Source organism: Eschrichtius robustus, chromosome 9 (assembly GCF_028021215.1).
Source record: "Eschrichtius robustus isolate mEscRob2 chromosome 9, mEscRob2.pri, whole genome shotgun sequence".
NCBI lineage: Eukaryota > Metazoa > Chordata > Mammalia > Artiodactyla > Eschrichtiidae > Eschrichtius > Eschrichtius robustus.
The window spans coordinates 34,002,409-34,014,513 of record NC_090832.1 but is presented as its reverse complement, the minus strand read 5'-3'; the positions used below and the strand labels follow the sequence as shown (position 1 = coordinate 34,014,513).

Below are 12,105 nucleotides of genomic sequence, written 5' to 3'. Positions count from 1 at the left end.
AAAGACTAGTTTGTATTTTTGTTTTGTTTTCAAGCAGGCCACTTTGACTCTTATTTATCTTGCCTTAATCAGAGAGTTCATTGTTGAAAGCTTTAATCTGAAATACTTTCATTGTGTGTTGTTTGTTACCTAAAACAAATGAGCTAAAATTAGTTTTTAATTGAGCTGTGAGGACTTGTCAGTACATAAATCACACAATATTATATATTTCTATATATGCATAAAGAGGATATTTTAATCAGCATGGGTTCCTGTATTTAAAGGTTGAAAGAACTACTCTACAGATCTAAGAATGTAGGTATTAAAAATGCTTTTTAATCATTATAAAGGGGACAATTTCAATGTTATTTCTTTAATGTTGGGTAGAAGATTGTGATTCAATCAGTTTAAACAAGTATAAACATAGAGATGATCATTTAGGTTGAATTTTGGTTCAAAGAATAAATTCTTGGGATTTAGGGTATTGTACAATCTGTCCCATACAAAGGGTAAAATCACCTTCTTGTGATTTTTATTTTTTTTCCTGAGAGCAGCATCCTGCTGGGAAGCTTACTCTATTCTCCTAGGTTTGCTTCCTTCTACTTTTTTTTCCCCCTAACAATGATGACTGGTTTACAAACAGAAATTTGTATCAATTGACATAGTCCTTCTTCCTTCTGCTGTCCTGAAATATGAAACACTCTATTGTTATATTTTGGTAAAACTAGTGCTCCCCAAAATGTAAATGGATGAAAATGCTACAATCTATTATGGAAGCAAAAACTTCTTCATATGTGCTTTACAAATTTTTCAAAGTAAAATACAGTCATGTTTGTATAATCACATAAAAATTCATTTTAGAATTCTTCACAGTAAATTGAAGAAGGTAAAGCAATCTGCTTCTCATATTAAATAGTGAAGCAAAAAGAACGATTTTAAGAAACTCTTCCTGTTTTTTTAGGATACAAAAGTCTGTGACAGTTGCTGACTTCTTTAAGAAATCCTTCAGGAGAAACTTATGGTTGGCTATGAAATCTATTTTAAGATAAAATAAAATGATATTGGAATTACATACCTAATTCATTGGTGAAATATTTGAGCAAACTGACCATTTGAGTTTTAATTTTCGAAAGTATTTCCTGTGTACTCTTGATATCTGTACATCTGTTTAATTTCCAGCGAAAGCAAAACCCTGGAATTAGGCTCATTTGAGTATTAACTTGAGAAATGCATTCGTGGTCTAGTAATTTTCTTTTATGTCCACATTATTTTAAATCACAGCATGAATTTGCCACTGTATTCTATGGCCAGAGCACATTTATTGTGAATTATTTATCCCTTTTTATATTATAACATATAGTATAGAATAATTGACATAATCAACTGTTTAAAAATTTTAATGCGGTGATAGAGCCTTGGCATTTATAGATTTACCCTTTACAGTTACAAATCTTTCAGTTTCAGATATTTGTGAGAAATCTACAAGGTGTGTAATACACTATGAAATTTTTAAGGACAGTCATTTTTGCTCTGACTTCAGTTATTGGCAGCCAGTAAGTGAGTCCAGCTGACTACACAGTACCAACACTGCAGTGTGGTTGTCAGTTAATTAACACCTTATATTAACTTTTAAAAAGTAATAAAAACTTTGTTTCATAGCAGGAAGTGGTACCTAAAAAGAAGTTCAACTTCTAGTCATTTAAATTTTTTATGCATTATGAGATTTGTGATCCAAAGATATATCCCTCAAGAATGTTATGGTTTTACTGAAGTTAGAGACATTTCTTATTCTATGATCAGGTTATTTCAGGAGTTGGGATGTAGCCCTCCATTAAATGAGAAATGTTGCAAATTAGAAATAGTTTGCAACTATAAGGCATTCAAATAATTATCATCTTTGATAAAAATATTTTTTTTTTTTTGCAATTTAGGGTATCTGGATATGAGACCCAGGAATTGGCATTTAAGGAGAACTACACACACACACACACACATACACATATCATGCTTTCACATTTAAATTTAAATAAAACATCTATATTCTGCAGTATCCAATTACATTTATGTTTAGTGAAGAGTAGGAAGAGTGTAATTCCTGACTAGCTAGGTTAGGGTAGGAAGAAACCAATTGTATATTTTGTGCAGTAACATTTCAGTGTTTCCACATGGCTTTTGTCCTTTTTGTCTTCACTGTTTATTGACAGTTTTGTTGTAGATACTTCATGTGCATCACCTCATTGAATCTACTGCTGTGAAGAGAAAACTATAACTAAAGTTGGGACAATGTCAAAGTAAGGTCCAATTCTCAGTTATATACTAGGCTATCCAAAAGGAGAATGGAAATTTCATTTAAGATAGCAGAATGTTTTGTTTTAAATAAAAATATTTTGGGTTTCATATGCCAGATACATCGCTGGTACTACTTAATTTCTCTACCTGTCAATGAGAACCATCCCTGAGATACACTGCAAAATCTTTCTGCGGATGAAATCACTGAACCCCAGCAGTGAGTGCCATGGATTATTTATTTTAAATGACAACAGCCACATTTTTATGCACGTATATCGATCGTGCCAAAAACATCCTGACTGGAAAGCTGAAGAGAAAATGAAAAAGTACTCTCTTTTTCGTATGAAAACATTACTAGCAGCAGAAACTGGAAAATGATCCACCAAGAGTTTAGATATAATGTAGATGGAGCCTGACTTAACAATGAGTGAACAGTTACTTCTCACAAATTTCAGTAACATTGTCTTGGCAGTGGTTCTGGGTGCCTTCGTGTTGCTAGGCAACTCAAGAGGGGATGGGAAATTTACACTCAAATTTATTTATATGTTAGATTTTATACATATTATATTGAGAATATATTACACACATCATTACAGGCTAGTTGTACATTTCTGTTCTCTTTTGTGTGAGCTTTTCAGCATATACATGAGAGACACTCTTACCTGCATCCTTGCTCCCCCCTTTTTTTGAAAATTAACATAGCCCTAATATACATATTGTTATGGCTGACTATTCTGGCTACATGAAAGAAAATTTGTAGCTTTTTTATGCAGAAGTAATAGTTTTTTAAAAAACATAAACTTTACAATGTGTGTGTGTGTTCGTGCGGGGAGGGAGAGGCAGTGTTTTTTAAACAAGAAATCTATGAAAGAAAGGAGTAGTGTCTTTGTGCCACATGTTCCTTTCATTTAATTACTATGATTAATAGACTCAGAGAAAAATTAATAGAAAGTTTAAATCCAGTGAGATATTAAAGGTCCAAACTGTGGCTATTTTAATTAAAGACTAATCAGCTTGGGCTTTTTGAGCAATACTCTGTGGTGTTTAATAAACTGGTAGGCTAATTTCAAGTGGGAGTATTATACTTGAGGACTGGAGTGGTTTTGTGAATCAAATTTTAAGAGTTAATGCTATGTCAATGCTAAGAACCAGAGAATTTTTATGACAGAAGAGCTTTAAGGAATGGTGCATAATGGATTGTGACAGCTGGAACTGCTGAAAATTGATGGTCCAAATCAAAAGGATAGATTAGGAATCTCTGTCGTATGATTACACACCTGTAACTGTGAGAAGGACAGGTGAGAAAAGCAAGGAATACCAAGGATTTTTATTTCAAGGAAGACTCCCAGGATTTGGGGTATCCGTTATCTTATTAGTTTACTCAGTTTGCAACTAGCTGAATGGTCCAAATTTGTGAATGAAGATGTTTTTAGTGTATCACACCAAGGTTATGGAACCATTCCGGGACAGTAGGCCAGAGTTTATAATACCTATGCTAAAGGAATACTAAAGGGATGGAATCTGATCTATTTAGAGTCTGATACACTTTGAGTTTCTTATGGTAGTTTGAATCAATATTTAGCTGAGTGCTTTTTGTTTATTTATTTGTGTTGTTACCATTTGATCGAACCTATGTAGTTTTATCTTTGAAACTGAAGATTAAATTGGATGTAAGTTCCACTGTATATTTTACCAAGATTACTTTTAAAAATAACACTTATTATACAAATCCTGATCACATATCTAATACAATCTTCTACCCCATAGAAGTTTAGAGATAGTTAAAAAGTATCCTCATGGGTATAGTTTTATGGGCAGAGAAAATAAAGAACATGTAAAAGTTTATCACATTGAATTATATATAGTCAATAGAAATTATTTTCTGAGTGAAAATTCTCATAGATATTATGTCAGATAATATATGTGTTTAACATAATTCTATTATACTTAGCATAATACTGTATTTACCTGGATAGTTAAAGAAGGTTTCTGTAGGATGAAGTTGAGAGGGTTGATAAGAACCTGATATTTGGTAGAGAAATCCCATGATTCGTTAGATTTGTGACTCATCAATGACATATTCAATTACTTAATATTTGTGAATTTCAGAATTTATGGTAAATATTATGACTTAGCATATCTTTGTTATTTCATAATTTAAATCTGATTCTCTTATAGATGAATTTCTGGGTTCTATCTATCTATATTTTTCATGCTACTTTCATTTTAATTTTCAAAAATTGAATTCAGATATCATTTTCCTTATTATATGCTATCAAACAACCCACTTGACTGGTTTTTCTTTTTTTGATTAGTGAATTTTTATGTTAGTTATTACCAGTTTTTGCATAAAAATACATTTATATGGCTTAATTTCTCTTAGTTATATTGACCAAAAAAGAGTATAATTAGTAGACTTGGTGTATACTGATTCTTTTTTGTATAGATGGCTAAGTAAATATTGAACTCTTTTTTTTTTTTTTTTTTTTTACTATTTTTCTTTAGTTTTTCCTTTCTAAATCAATTTTTATTTGTTCATTTATTTTTCTTCCTTTATATTGAGATTTAATGGATATATAGCACTGTATAATTTTAAGGTGTACAGCATAATAATTTGACTCACATACATCATGAAATTATTATAACAATAAATTTAGTGAACATCCATCATCTAAGTACAAAATTAAATAAGTAGAAAAAAATTTTGTGTGTGTGATGAGAACTATTAGGATTTATTCTCTTAACAACTTTTGCGTTTAACATACAGCAGTGTTAATTATATTTATCATGTTTACATTCCTAGTACTTATGTATCTTATAACTGGAAGTTTTAGCACCTTTTGATGGCCTTCATCCAATTCCACACCCCCCCCCTTTTTTTTAATACTATTTTTAGATTTTTGACATGTATATAGTCAAACCTTACTCTCCTATTACTTCCCTTTTATTCATTCTATTAATTTGTGTATGAATTTAATATTTGCTAATATGTAATATAAAAGTGAACAAAACAGATAAGGGCTTTGTCCTTATGGCGCTTATAAGTCTAATGCAGGAGATAGCCAGTAAGTAATTAAACAATATAACTATATATACAGTTAGTTCTAAGAAGGAAATAAACAAGACAATGTAATAGAAAGTCATTGTGTCAAGTTATTTTAGATGAAATGGCCAGAGAAGACTATATGTGGAGGTGACATTGCAACTGAGAGAAGAAGGATGAGAAAGAGGCTGGCAAGTCAAGAGTTGGGGAGATAAGCTCATAAGGCAGAGTGATGAAAAAGTGGATAGGCATAATAGTAAGAAAGGGTTTGGTGGGTTCAAGAAATGGCCAGTGCGGCTAGGGTAAAGTAAGGGATGGGAAGAATAATATGAGTCAAGGTTGAAACTGTAGGTACAAGCTGGCTATTCAAGAGTTCATACCTGTGATAAGATGTTCAAATTTTCCAGTGAATTTTAAGTAAAAGAATGAAGCAGCTTTCTTAAAAGAGAAATGGAGTTGAGGAGGTTTGTTATGCAGTGATTTTAATGATGGATCATGGAATCATTAAGCCAGGGAGGAGGGAATGATGGCAGGAAAGAGGGGATGGATAAGAGAAAGGGCCATGACTTGTTGTAATGGGGTACAAGAGTGAGTGAGCTGAAAGGATAAGGTGGTGTGGTGAATGCCAGGTCTAGGGAGGAGCCCTGAGGGTGGGTACTGGAGATGGAGAGGCATAAAAGAGGTTGATGAGGAAGTCAAGGACCTGAGCACTGGGTGAGTCACATGTGTTGATTTTGCAGTTACACAAGGAGAGGTGGGAAGGAAGATGAACCAGAAACCATGTCTTTAAAATGCCTGGAAGGTGGTTTTATGAAAGCAGTGGGGGATGTAGTAGGTGGTATAGATTGATGATAGAAGCTTCAAATAAGCTGAAATTTCTGGAGGGAAAGAGGAAACTGATTTGGTAGTAGCAGCAAAGAGGAGCAAGGTGGACATGTAAACTACTGCTACGTCTTGAAACATTTTAGAAAAATAAGTTTCCAAATCAGAGGTACGATGATGGTGGTTATTTTCAGTCAAATACAGTCGTGTCTCAATACTCACTGATTTACACGCATATGTATTTCTGAACAATTTAGCAAGGATGTATTTCTGTGAGAGCAGGGATCATGTTTGTTTTGTGGACTGTTGAATCATCGGAGCCTAGCATATTGTCCTCTTAGTAAATACAGTTTGACTGAAATTCATTTACTAAATTGTAAACGAAGTTTCTTGTTTTTCTTACTTTGATTTTAATTTGCAAATTAAGAACAATGTACTTTTCTTATTTTCTGGCTTTATTTATAATTCTTTTTCTTATATTCTATTATAGTATATGCACATATTTTGACATGTTCTAATTATTGTCAAATTATAAACACTATTAATATCTTTTTGACGCTTCATAATATTCTATTATATGGAATTTAACACATTTCCCACTAAACTCATTTCAGGACATATTTATAGTTAGTGCCTGTTGACACAATTTCACCCTGGTTTCAATTTATGTGATCCAAATGTTCAAGTGAAACCTTAAGGAATTATCAGATTCCTCAATAACATTCAAAACTCCTATAAAATACCTACTGAGTTGTCAGAAATTTATTTTGGAAAGAAAAAATATACTGGAAAGAAAATTCTACTTTAATGTGTGTTATTTTGGATAAAAACTTCTATGGGTTATGATTTACTATCCTTTTTGTGTAAAAATGCTAAGGTTTCTTTCCCAGAGTTTATTCTCAGTGTTTATGTTGGCCGCTGAGGTTAGGCTTGTGTAAGGCAGTGAGTTTAAGTTCTCCCTCGTTTTTCTCTCCATCCCCCCTTCCTTCTTTCTTTGTTTTCTTCCTTCTTCATTAATTTTTATAGATAACACACCTCACATTTTTCTTGTAGGAGGAGGAGGAGATAATGATTGCTCCATTCTTAGCCCACTCAAATATCTCAGCCTTGAAATTAAAAAAAAAATGATTTACTAACGTTATCTATTGTGGTTTTTTTTTTTTTTTTTTAAATGGCTAAAACAGCAGCATTTTCCTGTCTGTCCTGATTTTTTATTTTAATTAATTAATTTATTTTTGGCTGCATTGGGTCTTTGTTGCTGTGCCAGGGTTTCTCTAGTTGTGGCGAGCAGGGGCTATTCTTTCGTTGCGGTGCTCGGGCTTCTCATTGCAGTGGCTTTTCTTGTTGCAGAGCACGGGCTCTAGGCGCGCGGGTTTCAGTAGTTGCAGCCCATGGGCTAAGTAGTTGTGGCTCGCGGGCTTTAGAGTGCAAGCTCAGTAGTTGTGGCGCACGGGCTTAGTTGCTTCGCGGCATGTGGGATCTTCCCGGACCAGCGCTTGAACCCGTGTCCCCTGCATTGGCAGGCGGATTCTTAACCACTGTGCCAGCAGGGAAGCCCTATTGTGCTTTATATAATAAGATAATATAAAGAAAACTTGCTTTTTTAGCATTTTATTTTTAAATTTTTAAATTAATTTTTATTGCCTTTACAATGTTGTGTTCGTTTCTTGCTGTACAGCAAAGTGAATCAGTCATCAGTAGACATATATCCACTATTTTTTAGATTTCCTTCCCATTTAGGTCACCACAGAGCATTGAGTAGAGTTCCCTGACTATACAGTAGGTTCTCATTAGTTATCTATTTTATGCATAGTAGTGTATATATGTCAGTCTCAATCTCCCAATTCATCCCATCGCCCCCTTCCCCCCCTTGGTAACTGTAAGTTTGTTCTCTACATCTGTGACTCTGTTTCTGCTTTGCAAATAAGTTCATCTGTACTATTTTTCTAGATTCCACATATATGTGATCTGGTACGATATTTGTTCTTCTCTTTCTGACCTACTTCACTCTGTATCTGCCCTCCAAAAGGAGGAACAGGTGAGGATTATCCTACCTGATGATTTTTTTTAGCATTTTAATACTGGTATTTTACTGAATTTTTGAGTAATTGATAACTTGTCGACTTCTCATTACTTTAAAATATTTCCAATAATTTAATAGTAATTGTACAATTTAAATTAACTCCAGTTCCTATGCTAAATACACAGACTAATAAATTGTTGTTGAAGGAATAGTTACAATAGTTTCATTCTAGAAAAGTTTTCCAATTATTCTATAGCTCTGTAGATTGACCCAAAGATGCCTCAACTCAAGGGAAAGAATATATCTATATTATATATAATTTTATATATATATATATATATATATAATTTTTGTGTTTCTGTCCCTTTTTATATTTATTTATCTACCCATTAGCTGCATATTTCTAGTTTTTGTTAGGGGAGATCCTACTTTCAAGTGTTTCCTATTCTCATGCTTTTTCTTCAGAACTATCTGTTTGAGATTTATTGTATTTTTAAAGAAAAGATATGTAAGTGTGATATAATTATTCTTATGTTTTGGTAAAAAAAAAAAAAAAGAAGAACCTAAGATTGAAAAGTGCCCATCAGTGTCTCTGATGGCAAAGCCTAATGTTAGGCATTTATCATAAATGCCTAATGATCAGTATTTAATCAGTCTATAATTAAATATATAATATTGGCAGCAGATATCACAGGCTAGGTGAGAACCAACTTGTAAAGTATTTAAAATGTGATCTTCGATTATTGAAACCCAGAGACGTCATTTGTGGTTATGATCATATATAGGAAATTGTATTGCTCTCTGCATAACACTTTTGTAGAATTTTAATGTGAAATTTTAAAGTGCTTTTTGCTAAGAGTTTAGTGTCTTTTTACTACTTGTGTCAACAGATTTCTTTTTGGAAGAAATGGGTGATAATCTTATTTTGTTTTAGCTGCCTTAAACATACTTGTTTCGATCATAGCAGCTGGGCACTAGTCATTGTGACCTCTCATTTCTTCCTCTATATTCCTGATCTTGATGAAGAGCCCCATTCACCCATTATCCACACCACAAGCCATACCATGGAGCCCGCTTTTACAGTTGCCATCCACTCAGCCACCAAGTGCTGAGGGTATTGCCTCTGACATCTTTCTAAAAGCCTTCTGCTTCTTTCCAGTCCTACAGCCATTACCTTCCTCCAGAATCTAAATATTTCTTCCTTTAATTTCTGAACAGCCTCTTAAGTTAGTCATCTGCCACCCTCTCTTCCTTCTCCCATTCGCACATCTCTGTTGCTTAATATTCTCGTAAGGATGCCATAGTCTCCAATTTAAAGTTTATATTGGAACTTTTAATAAGACAGGCATCCCCTTTATAATCTGGTCCCTGTTCATCAGCCCAACCTAATCTTTGACACGCCTCGCATTGACACACTGCGCTCTTGTCATGCTGAGTGCTTCGTAGTTATTGCACAGTGAACCTGCATACGCTTTCTCAAAGGTTGCCCCTTCTGCCTCCCTTCTCCTAAACTTCCTATTATTTGCGTGGGCAACGTGTCCTCACCTTTTAAGAATTTCCTGAAATAATCCCCTGATGTCCTAATCTTTTAACAGTCACCACTCTGAGCTACAGAGGTCTTTGTATTTATATTATTTATCACATGATATTGCCAATGAAGGTTTGTGCCTGTTTCCCATCATGGGCTTAGGTAGCTCTGTGGAGAGCTCAGGGGAAGCAATCTTGGAAGGGGGGCCAAGGAGACTTGTCTCTAAGATGCAGTGGCAGCGCAGTGTTTTACTTAGATTGTATTGATTCGAGAAGGTTTTAGGGAAGCTCACAGAGATCACCAAGGAAAGGCGAAGTATGAGGGATGCTAAGCAACTCTTGGTGCCACCGCTGCTGTTTCTTCCACAATGGAGTGAGCTCCTGGAAAACAGGGGCTGTGTCTGTGATCTGTGTGTCCCCTGAGCACCACATGGTGTTTGGCAAACAGATTGTCTGCTGGTACATAGTAGGTTCTTAAATGTTAAGTGAATTGGGGATCCTAGATGCTATTCATGGAACCGTATTAAATTGCTTTCAAAAAGTAATTTCTCTGTGGCATTGGAATCTATTTAAAATACATCCTTTTTTTCCCAAATGAAATGTCTGATCCATGCTATTTGACTAAGATATGTGGGCTCAAACAGGATTACCAAAGTGTGGCCACGTGTATGTAAATCACACACGAATAACTAGTCTAACATTCTATTCACTAAGGGAGATTTAGTGAAAGGAATCACTTTGGCCAGTGCTTTTCCTTTTTTCTTTTTTTTAAACATCTTTATTGGAGTATAATTGCTTTACAATGGTGTGTTAGTTTCTGCTTTATAACAAAGTGAATCAGTTATACATACACATATGTTCCCATATCTCTTGCCTCTTGCATCTACCTCCCTCCCACCCTGCCTATCCCGTCCCTCTAGGTGGTCACAAAGCACCGAGCTGATCTCCCTGTGCTCTGCGGCTGCTTCCCACTAGCTATCTATTTTACATTTGGTAGTGTATATATGTCCATGCCACTCTCTCACTTTGTCACAGCTTACCCTTCCCCCTCCCCATATCCTCAAGTCCATTCTCTAGTAGGTCTGTGTCTTTATTCCCGTCTTGCCACTAGGTTCTTCATGACCTTTTTTTTTCCCCCTTAGATTCCATATATATGTGTTAGCATACTGTATTTGTTTTTCTCTTTCTGACTTACTTCACTCTGTATGACAGACTCTAACTCCATCCACCTCACTACAAGTAACTCCATTTCGTTTCTTTTTATGGCTGAGTAATATTCCATTGTATATATGTGCCACATCTTCTTTATCCATTCATCCGATGATGGACATTTAGGTTGCTTCCATGTCCTGGCTATTGTAAATAGAGCTGCAATGAACATTTTGGTACATGACTCTTTTTGAATTATGGTTTTCTCAGGGTATATGCCCAGTAGTGGGATTGCTGGGTCATATGGTAGTTCTATTTTTAGTTTTTTAAGGAACCTCCATACTGTTCTCCAAAGTGGCTGTATCAATTTACATTCCAACCAAGTGCAAGAGGGTACCCTTTTCTCCACACCCTCTCCAGCATTTATTGTTTATAGATTTTTTTTTTTTTTTAAGGCTCTGGTTTTGTTTTGTTTTTTTTTTTATTTATTTATTTTTGGCTGTACTGGGTCTCTGTTGCTGCACCCTGGCTTTTCTCTAGTTGAGGCGAGTGGGGGCCACTCTTTGCTGCGGTGCACTGGCTTCTCATTGCGGTGGCCTCCCTTGTTGCAGAGTGCCGGCTCTAGAGCGCAGGCTCAGTAGTTGTAGCGCACAGACTTAGTTGTTCTGTGGCATGTGGGATCTTCCCGGACCAGCACTCGAACCCGTGTCCCCTGCATTGGCAGGCGGGTTCTTAACCACTGCACCACCAGGGAAGCCCTGTTTATAGATTTTTTGATGATGGCCATTCTGACTGGTGTGAGATGATATCTCATTGTAGTTTTGATTTGCATTTCTCTAATGATTCATGATGTTGAGCATTCTTTCATGTGTTTGTTGGCAATCTGTATATCTTCTTTGAAGAAATGTCGACTTAGGTCATCTGCCCAATTTTGGATTGGGTTGTTTGTTTTTTTGATATTGAGCTGCATGAGTTGTTTGTACGTTTTGGTCCATTGATCTATGTTTCTGTTTTTGTGCCAGTACCATACTGTCTTGATTACTGTAGCTTTGTAGTATAGTCTGAAGTCAGGGAGCCTGATTCCTTTTGCTCTATTTTTCGTTCTCAAGATTGCTTGGGCTATTCGGGTTCTTTTCTGTTTCCATACAAATTGTGAAATTTTTTGTTCTAGTTCTGTGAAAAATGCCAGTGGTAGTTTGATAGGGATTGCATTGAATCTGTAGATTGCTTTGGGTAGTATAGTCATTTTCACAATGTTGATTCTTGCAATCCA

General features: G+C 35.1%; 1 protein-coding gene and 1 non-coding gene across 3 annotated transcripts in view; one reads left to right on the top strand and one right to left on the bottom strand.

Moving 5' to 3' along the window:
- Positions 1–12,105, top strand: part of LAMA2 (laminin subunit alpha 2) — a 623,525-nt gene that overhangs the window by 106,425 nt on the left and 504,995 nt on the right. The window lies entirely within an intron of this gene.
- LOC137769762 (U8 small nucleolar RNA) lies at positions 8,100–8,194 on the bottom strand. Its single transcript, XR_011075074.1, has one exon. It is a non-coding gene; the product is annotated as a U8 small nucleolar RNA (small nucleolar RNA).